This window comes from Alligator sinensis, unplaced genomic scaffold (assembly GCF_000455745.1).
Source record: "Alligator sinensis unplaced genomic scaffold, ASM45574v1 scaffold387_1, whole genome shotgun sequence".
Classification (NCBI taxonomy): Eukaryota; Metazoa; Chordata; order Crocodylia; family Alligatoridae; genus Alligator; species Alligator sinensis.
In genome coordinates this window covers 1,899,696-1,908,573 of record NW_005842196.1, presented here as the reverse complement: position 1 = coordinate 1,908,573, position 8,878 = coordinate 1,899,696, and positions in this window count along the sequence as shown.

Below are 8,878 nucleotides of genomic sequence, written 5' to 3'. Positions count from 1 at the left end.
TTCAGCAGCTTTTATCCATGCTACCCTAGACCTACAGTTTATATAGCACTTACTGCTATCATAAGACGAGTTGGATTCAGCAGCAGATCTGTTTAGTGTCAGAGCAAGGGCTGCTTCCGTCTCTAGCAGTCACTGCTTTTTCTGGCCTCAAGTTGCTCTGTCTTTCTGTGCCACAGTTTACCCATCTGTGGAATTAGGGAAAAGGCGCTTTACCCACTTTAGAAAAGGCAGTAAGATTATTTGCCCTCTACCTGCAGCTTTAAATCATAATTCCAAAGTTCCTCTAGAGGGAAGATAGGCAGGCCTTGGAGGTAACTCATGCCGGTCAGCCTGATGCCAGCTTTCTCTTACCTTCTTGTGCCCTCTTGTCTGGTTGAAAATGGGGAAGTGCTGTATGCCACGTTTGTTTGAATATTTGTCTCCTGCTAGTAAGTCTAGAAATGCTGGATCTGAGAAGCATTTTTCCCAAGCACCTGCTAACATGGCCCTTTGACCTGTAGTCTAATTTATTTGCCACTAACCTAGATTCATGTGCAGTTTGTCTGGTTGAGATTTGCTAGGAGATCTAGTTACTAGCTTTGACAGGAGTTGTGTAACTAAATACCCTAGTCAGTGTTAAATCTCTACCCATAATGTAAGCATTGTGAAGTGGCTGACATGGAATCGGCCACTGGGGAGGAATGTAGAAAGCACAAGGCTGTATTTTCAGGTAGGTCTTGCTCTTGTCTGGAAGCAATGCGCACTTATTGGGTCTAAGAATGGTGCTGTCTCTTCATCCTATTCCTGGTTATTTCTATCGAGATCTCAAGGCTCTAGAGCAGGGGTAGGCAACGTTTTTTGGCTGGAGGGCTGAAAAACACCACAATGCCTACCTCGGAAGGTGCGGGAGTGCCTGCATGGCAGAAAAACAAGATGAGGGCAAGGGGTACATGGCAGGATGCCCTGCTTGTGCCCCTTGCCCCCCAACCCAAGGTGCACACGCAGTCGCCGCCAGCACAGAGCTGATGCCAGAGCTGTGCAGCCCGGCGCAGCCGTTTGCAGCCTATCTGCTGCTCGCTGCAGCTGCCCAGAGCCTGGAGTGGCTACAAACAGCTGCGCCAGGCTCATCACCTCCGTGCCGGGAGCAAGGGAGAGACAGGGGCTATACTGCCTCAGGCCCCTCCCCCACCGCCCGCTCCGAAGCACGCCTGCAGCGGCTGGTGCGGAGCTGATGCTGGAGCCCAGCACAGCTGTTTGGACCCTCCTGGCTGCAGTTGGCCCCGGCTCTGGGGAGCTGCTGCCTGCCAGGATCCTGGGCTGCTCCCAGCAGGTAGCTGGGATGCTGCAAGCTCTACTGGGAGCAGCCCGGGCTCTGTCACTGGCAGCAGCTACCCAGAGCTGGGGCTGGGCACAGCGTGCCAAGCAAAATGGCCTTGCGTGCCACATTTGGCACATGTGCCAGGGGTTGCTGACCCCTGCTCTAGAGCCTAGTTTCACACTCTAGTAGCATTTTCTACTCTTGTGCATAACTTTCCCTGCTGTTTAGGAGCCCCTAGCACCTCTGTGCTTCCTCTTAGGTTGCTCCCAAGCCCTCGCTGCTGGACCACCTTACTTCTGTTTCAAATCCTTTATAATTCAGTTCTTTCCACTAGCTGGACCTCCATTGTACTTCTCCAACCTTAATGGACTTTGTTCCCCTGACCAATTGATGAAACAGAGGAGCTTCCTTCAACTGAGTGATGGCTGCAATTTAAACCTTTAGTAGGAAGAGTCTGCAGGATCAGTACCTTAAGCCTCATGGGCTAGTGATTGATGCTGATTGCAGTGGTACTGCAGGCCCTGCCGTGTATCAGGTATAATTGCACTGCACCCCATGCATGCAAGAAGCATGGTGATTGTGTTTATAAAGTACATTGTGTGTGCACACTGCAGTAGAAATAATATTTGATTTAGCTCTGCTGACTTCTTTCTGCATATCTTTCAAATCCCCCGTCCCGACAAATCATGAAGCGAATGTATAATCAGAGCCCAGTTAAGGATCAGGTTTAACTCTTAAATACACACCAAGTCAGTAGAAACTAGATAGTTGCATAGAAAGGTAGGATGGAGACTGTCAAGTGCAGATGGAGTGCATACTGCCATCCTTTGGCTGTTGCTCACTGTGCTGTTTGCCAGCTAAGACCATTGACCAAGCAGTTGTAGGGAGTTGCTTCCCTTCTTCTGTCCTATTCAAAGCTAAGAAGCCATTCAGGTAGAGGAGCTGCTTGGATACAGCCACCATGTCCTGCTGCTTGCTTGGCCATCAACTTTGCTGAAGTGTTGCTGTGTATTACAGTGCAAAAGATAGGTGTAAGGGAAAGGCAGGCTTCTCTTGAGATGGCATGTTCATGGTGTCAGGGAAGTTTTTTTCACATATATATTTCATTTCAAAGGCTGAATCAGTTCCAGATTCAATTGGGCAAAGTTCAGTAGTCAAGTTTCAAAATTTTCCTGAGCAGAGCTCAGTCACCAGGTCTATGTAGCTGTACCACTGGGCAAGTATCCTTCCTCTCAGACCCATTGGTTTGGGGTTTCAGATACTCCCCAAATCCAGGCAAGCATCCTACATGGAAGCCCCAGACCCAGAGATCTTAGGGTTCAGATACCCCCCAGTCTCTCTAGATCTTAGCCAAAAGGCCATCTGTGTAGTTACCTTGTTTGTTCCTCTTGCAGCACTCTTCTCTGTTCTTGCTGATCCCCGTTCATCCTCTCCCCAAAGCTGAGGAGAGGGGGAATGAGAGATTTAGAAGGGTGTAAACTGGCTGTGCTGCTGGCTAGCAAGAGAGGGAAGGAGGGGTTGTTTTATTAAAGTCAATGGAGTTTAGGCTTCTCAGTACCTCTGGGAATCAGCTGCTTAGGAAATTAAGCTTTAGGTGTCTGCCCTTAAAAATATAGGCCATTGTGCTCTGCCATTAACTTCAGTGGGAGCTGAACTGAGCCTAGCTGTTCAAATGGAGGAGTCTCAGCAAAGAGGAAAGATTTTCTCATGTTTGACCACTGTATTTTTAAAAAGGTTTTCACATCATAGCTCCAACAAAAATAAACTTTGCAGTTTGAGATGTTTCACCTTTGCAGAGATATTGGATAGGTCTGTGAGAGTCGGCAGCGATCCGATCTGGCTTCGGATCTGGCCGCTTCTGATGGCAGCGATCCGATCCAGAGCTCTGGACCGGGTTTCCGCCTCGATCCAGCCAGCCTTGGAGATCTGGCCGTAGGGTATAATGGGGAATCAATGAAAGATCTATAACTTTGTTGTGTTTTGTATTATTTGGATGAAACTTGCAGGGATGGTAGCACCTGCTGAGAGCATGAAGCCTGCCAAGTTTCACTAAGATCGGTGCGGAGGTTTGGGGGGAACGGTACCCCAAATTCTTGAAAGCCAGACTCATGTCACGGCTGTGTTACACCACAGGGGGGTGAAAACTGTAGGGGTGGTAGCTCTTACTGAGGCCACAAAGCCTGCCAAGTTTCAAGAAGGTCGGTGCAGGGGTTTGGGGGGAACTGCACTCCAAATCCTTGAAAGCTAAGCTCCTGTCACATCTATGTTACACCACAGGGGGCTGAAAACTGCAGGTATGGTGGCCCCTGGTGAGGTCACAAAACCTGACAAGTTTCAAGAAGATCAGTGCAGGGGTTTGGGGGGAACTGCACCCCAAATTCCTGAAAGCAAAACTCCTGTCACGTCTATGTGTTACAACACAGGGGGGTCAAAACCGCAGGGGTGGTAGCTCTTGCTGAGGCCACAAAGCTTGCCAAGTTTCAAGAAGATCGGTGCAGGGGTTTGGGGGGAACTGCACCCCAAGCTGCTGACAGGCAAAACTTGTGAAACAAATGACTGTGTGTGTGTTAAGGCGCAGCGGGCTGAAAACTGCAGGGGCAGTAGCTCTTGCCGAGGCCACAAAGCCTGCCACATCTCAAGAAGATCAGTGCAGGGGTTGGGGGGAACTGCACCCCAAATTCCTGAAAACAAAACTCCTGTCACGTGTATGTGTTACAACACAGTAGGGTCAAAACTGCGGGGGTGGTAGCTCTTACTGAGGCCACAAAGCCTGCCAGCTGTGTGTGTGTGTCCTAGAGCAGGCTTGAGTGAGTGCTGGGCCCTGCCAAGCCGCCAAGCCTGCCAGCTGTGTGTCTCACTGGGGGAGTCTGTAGTTTGCGGGGCCAGGCCACTGTCACCAGACATGCAGGCACTGGTGAGGCAGCTGAAGGAGGGCATCAGGAGACAGCTGGATCCCTTGAGGTACAGTATCAAAGGTACCCTAACAGAACTGTCACAGAGCTTGCCGTTTTATAAAGGAATTGTCAGCAAGAAGCAAAGATCTTGTGTTGTGTTGGACATATGATGTTATTCATGGTGTGTGATGGCTTATCTTGTGTTTTTATGTCTATATGTGTATTATGAAAAAAAAAAAGAAGTACTTAAAACAAATGTATCTTTGGAAGTGTTAGGGTTGAAAACCCCTTTGTCAGGCTGAGGAAGTACCTGCAGTTGGTCCTGGATGGAAGCAATAGTAAAGAAGCCAGAGGATGGCCTGGCCCGCAATGCAGGCAAGAAAGCCTGTAAGTGAAAATGGAAATGGAGGCATCAGGGGGTGAGGGACATGCTGGGGTGGGGGGTAAGGAGGAAGGGGGATGTAGCAGCACAGGTAAAAGTGCAGAGGTGCCTGGGGTGTCAGATGTCCAGCAGGCCGCAATGTGCCAGAACTCCACTGTGTATATTGAGTCCATGAGTTTGTGTAGCTACTACCTAAGAGACTGATGAAGTGCAGTTCATAGGCCCGGCTCTGAAAAGTGGTTTGTACATTCAAACAAGCACCTAACCTCATCAGCAGAACTGAAGCCAACTTCCTACAGCTCAAAACATAAAACCTGCCATCTCAGTACCCCCACAAACTGCACACCAGAATCTATCAAAGACAACAAAACCCAACTACCCGTGGGGGCACATTCCTCACCAAAAAACCACTCTGCCTCCAGTCTCTCAGGCCTGATCCTGAGAGGGAACAAATTACAATGCAAACCACTTTTCAGAGCCGGGCTGATGCAAAAACTGCAGGTACTTCCTCAGCCTGACAAAGGGGTTTTCAACCCTAACACTTCCAAAGATACATTTGTTTTAAGTACTTCTTTTTTTTTTTCATAATACACATATAGACATAAAAACACAAGATAAGCCATCACACACCATGAATAACATCATATGTCCAACACAACACAAGATCTTTGCTTCTTGCTGACAATTCCTTTATAAAACGGCAAGCTCTGTGACAGTTCTGTTAGGGTACCTTTGATACTGTACCTCAAGGGATCCAGCTGTCTCCTGATGCCCTCCTTCAGCTGCCTCACCAGTGCCTGCATGTCTGGTGACAGTGGCCTGCCCCAGCCAGGAACATTGATCCTATGGAACTTCTCCGTTTGGTTCTCTAGTTCCCGCACTAGGGGGATCACCTGGCTGAGGAGGGCATCGCCAGCACTAAAGGTCTTGGTGGCCTCAAGGAAGGGCTTGAAGACCACCAACATCTGGGAGATGGTACCCGACTCAGCTCTGTTCAGGGGGGTGCTGATCCCTATCTCCCCAAGCTGTTGCTCCACCAGCCTCTCGAGCATCAGGTATGTGGAGTTCCACCTAGTCTCCATGTCCTGTGTGATTCTGTGCTGCAGGATGCTGAGCTCTGCCTGTTTCTCCCGCAGCATCTTGCCCCCCTTGATGCTGCGGTGGAAGTAGCCTGCTGACTTCCTGCATTTGGAAATCAGCTGGCTTGTAGCAGTACTGGTGGCGGCACCATCACCGGCAGCCCTGTCCCCCTCCAAGGTATCCCTCACTATTAGGTGCAGCCTGTGTGCCACACAACGGATGCCACCAAAGTTGGCATCACAGACAGCCTTCACCATATCGGCCCAGTTGTCGGTGACCATGAACCCGTGGGTGAGCTCGGTCTGCTCCAACGAGCCACCCCTGCACCATGCGGTTTATGGCCCCCACAATCTCCCTTGCCATGTGGGATTCATCCAGCACCTCGGCTTGCAGTACAGCCCACCGACGGCCTGACTGAGCGCACCAGTGCCCCGTGAGGGAGAGGTAGGCGTGATCGCCACCCCGGCTGCTCCAGATGTTGGAGGTGAAGTGTAAGGCCACCTGCAGACCTGCCTTGTGCAGCTCCTCCCTCAAGTACTCCCTGTATGCCTGATACAGGGAGAGCACCACCGCCCTGCTAAAGGTGTTGCATGCAGGCACTTTGTAAACTGGGGCCAGAAGTGCTACGAGCTGCCTGAGCCCTGGCCGCTCAACTAGGGAGAAGGGCTGGCTATCCAGAGCAAGCATCTCCCCAGTGCTCTAGGTGATCTCGCTCACCTTGCGAACACGCCCCCCTTTCTGTCCACCTTTCCCCCACTGGTCCAGGGTGGCCTGCCTCTGCTTTGGGGGTAAGGGGGGTTTGGAGCGAGCGGGGGACTTCGGTTTCGGCACACTCGCACTGGTGCCAGGCTGAGCAGCAGAAAGAGGGGCAAGGGGGTGTCGCCTCCTCAGATGCAGCAGCATGACCATAGTGAAGAAGTGTCTCACGTCCTTGCCATGGCTCATGTGCCTTTGGCCATGCTGGCAGATGGCAAACCTGGGATCATCTGCCACCTCAAAATGATCCCACACTACACTACTCCCCCACTTCTGGGTTGAGGGTGAGGATCCTGGCTTTTCCCCCTCCTCAGCAGGCTGAGGCTGAACAGCAGGAGGAGCTGAGCCACTTGCCTCCACAACCTCAGCCTCCTCTGAGGTGCTGCTTTCCAGGGGAGACCTGGGTCTAAGGGAAACTTGAGGGGTGTGGAGCACAAACTCTGATCCCCCCCCAGTCCCCAGAATTGCATGAGCCAGTGCACTCAGCATCCCTAGTTCCAGCTCCAGCTCCTCCTCTCGCAGTGGGAGGCTCATGCTGAGAGCTGAAATTGGGGTGGACAAGGCAGTGATTCCACTGCTGGTGCCCGCTTCTGGACTGAACAGAGGTGGTGCAGGGACATTAGGTGCAAACACTGCTCCCACCTCCTGGCTTCCACTGGCAGCACTGATGTCATGGCTGCTCCGGAATAGAATGCGTCTGTGTCAGGGGAGTGGGGGGGGCGGTGGCTTTCATCTGTAACTTTCCCCCTACCCCCTCTCCCTCCCCTGCCAGAAGACCTGGCACCTGCCTTTCCAGCATGCTTCATATTGATTTTTCCTGTGCTGCAAACGGTCTCTGTGTGTGTGTGAATCCTTTTGTATATCTGCCCGTCTTGTTCTCCTGTGAATATTTGTGTCTATCTTGTGCTGTGAATGAAATTATTTTTGTGTCTTCTTTGTGGCTCTCGCTATATTGTCTGTCTTGTGGTGTGAGTGGAATTATTTGTGTGTCTTCCTGTGTCTCAATATATTACCTGTGTCTTGCTCTTCTGTGAATATCTGTCTGTCTTCCGCTGTGATTTTTTTCTATATTCTGGGTCTCTGTGTATGTGCATGCGTGCGTGCAAGCAGTCTGTGCCTCTCTGCACAGTGATAGATAACATTGGCTGGGAAAACACAACTGTCTTTTTGCAAAGTTTCCAAAACAAGTTTCCAAAAAAATAATTCAAAGAAATAAATTGAACTGTAATACTACTAATAATTGAATAGAATAGTTAAGCTAAACTAAGCTAAACTAAGCTAAATCCTAACCTCTCCTTTATAACACGAAAAAGCAGCAGGCAGGTCTCAGTCTCAGCATTCCTCTCTCTCACAGTTGCTGACAGTGAACAAGCTGCAAAAGGCGAGGAAAGGCTGGAAACAGGGGCTTTTATATTTTTTTTAGTCCCACCCCACAGACGCTGCCATTGGAAAGGTAGCCAGGGAGAAATCCTTCTCACTGGCCACCTACGGACGTCCACGCTCCCCCTCCCTCCCCCTCTCCCACTCTCCGTCCCTCCCCCACTCCTCCTCCCTCTTCAAATTTCTCAAAATGGCCGAAGTGGGTCCGAAGCGCTTTGGATGCCCCCAACCCGCTCCGGACGCCATTACTGGGATCCTGCTTTGATCCAGAAGTGCCGCTTCGGACGCTGAAGCATCCGAAGCAGGTCCGGATCCGAAGCGGGATCTGAAGACTTGCACAACCCTAATATTGGTTCTCCAACACTTGTTTTTCTAGCTTGGGAGTTCACCAGTTGTCATCTTGTGCAGAAATTACATAGAAGCAGGAATTCAAATGGGTATGAGCGGGCTGCTGTTAATGTGACATCTAATCTGTTTCAGGCCCTATGGCTGTCCCAAGACTCCTTCCCATTTTTTCTGGTTTTAAGTCATATTTTTGTATAAATCAGGGAACTTGACTCCCCAAAAAGGGAAACTGTGGAGCTGACTATCAAAGTGCTGTGAAAATTACAAAGCAAACAAATAGGAGACTCCAAGGCAAAGGGCCTTCTCTCATGTCTTGCTTATAGTGATCATAGGTGTTATATATGATGATAGTTGGTAAAACACTTTCAGACACAGAGATTATTTATGCAGTTCCCTTAGTATATTTTATCTGCTGCATATGATGTAGCTATCATGGTCCAGGACAGAAGTTCTCAGCCTCTTTAGAGTTAAGGCACTGTTCAGAAAATTCCACCTCTTAGTTTTCACTTGTTTTTTGACTACAGAAATATAATAGAGCAGAGGTTGTCAGGGGTTGTAATTTGAAAGGCCCCAGGGGGAGCACCACCACCCCACGCCACTGCCTCGGAAACAGGTACCCCTCTGCAGGCCCAACAGCCTGGCCAGCTGGACTCAAGGGGAGAAGCTTGCGCACGGTGGCTACCACCACCATCCTGCACCAGTGCCACCACTCTGTGTGTGGCTACTGCCAACTCCCCCCCGCTC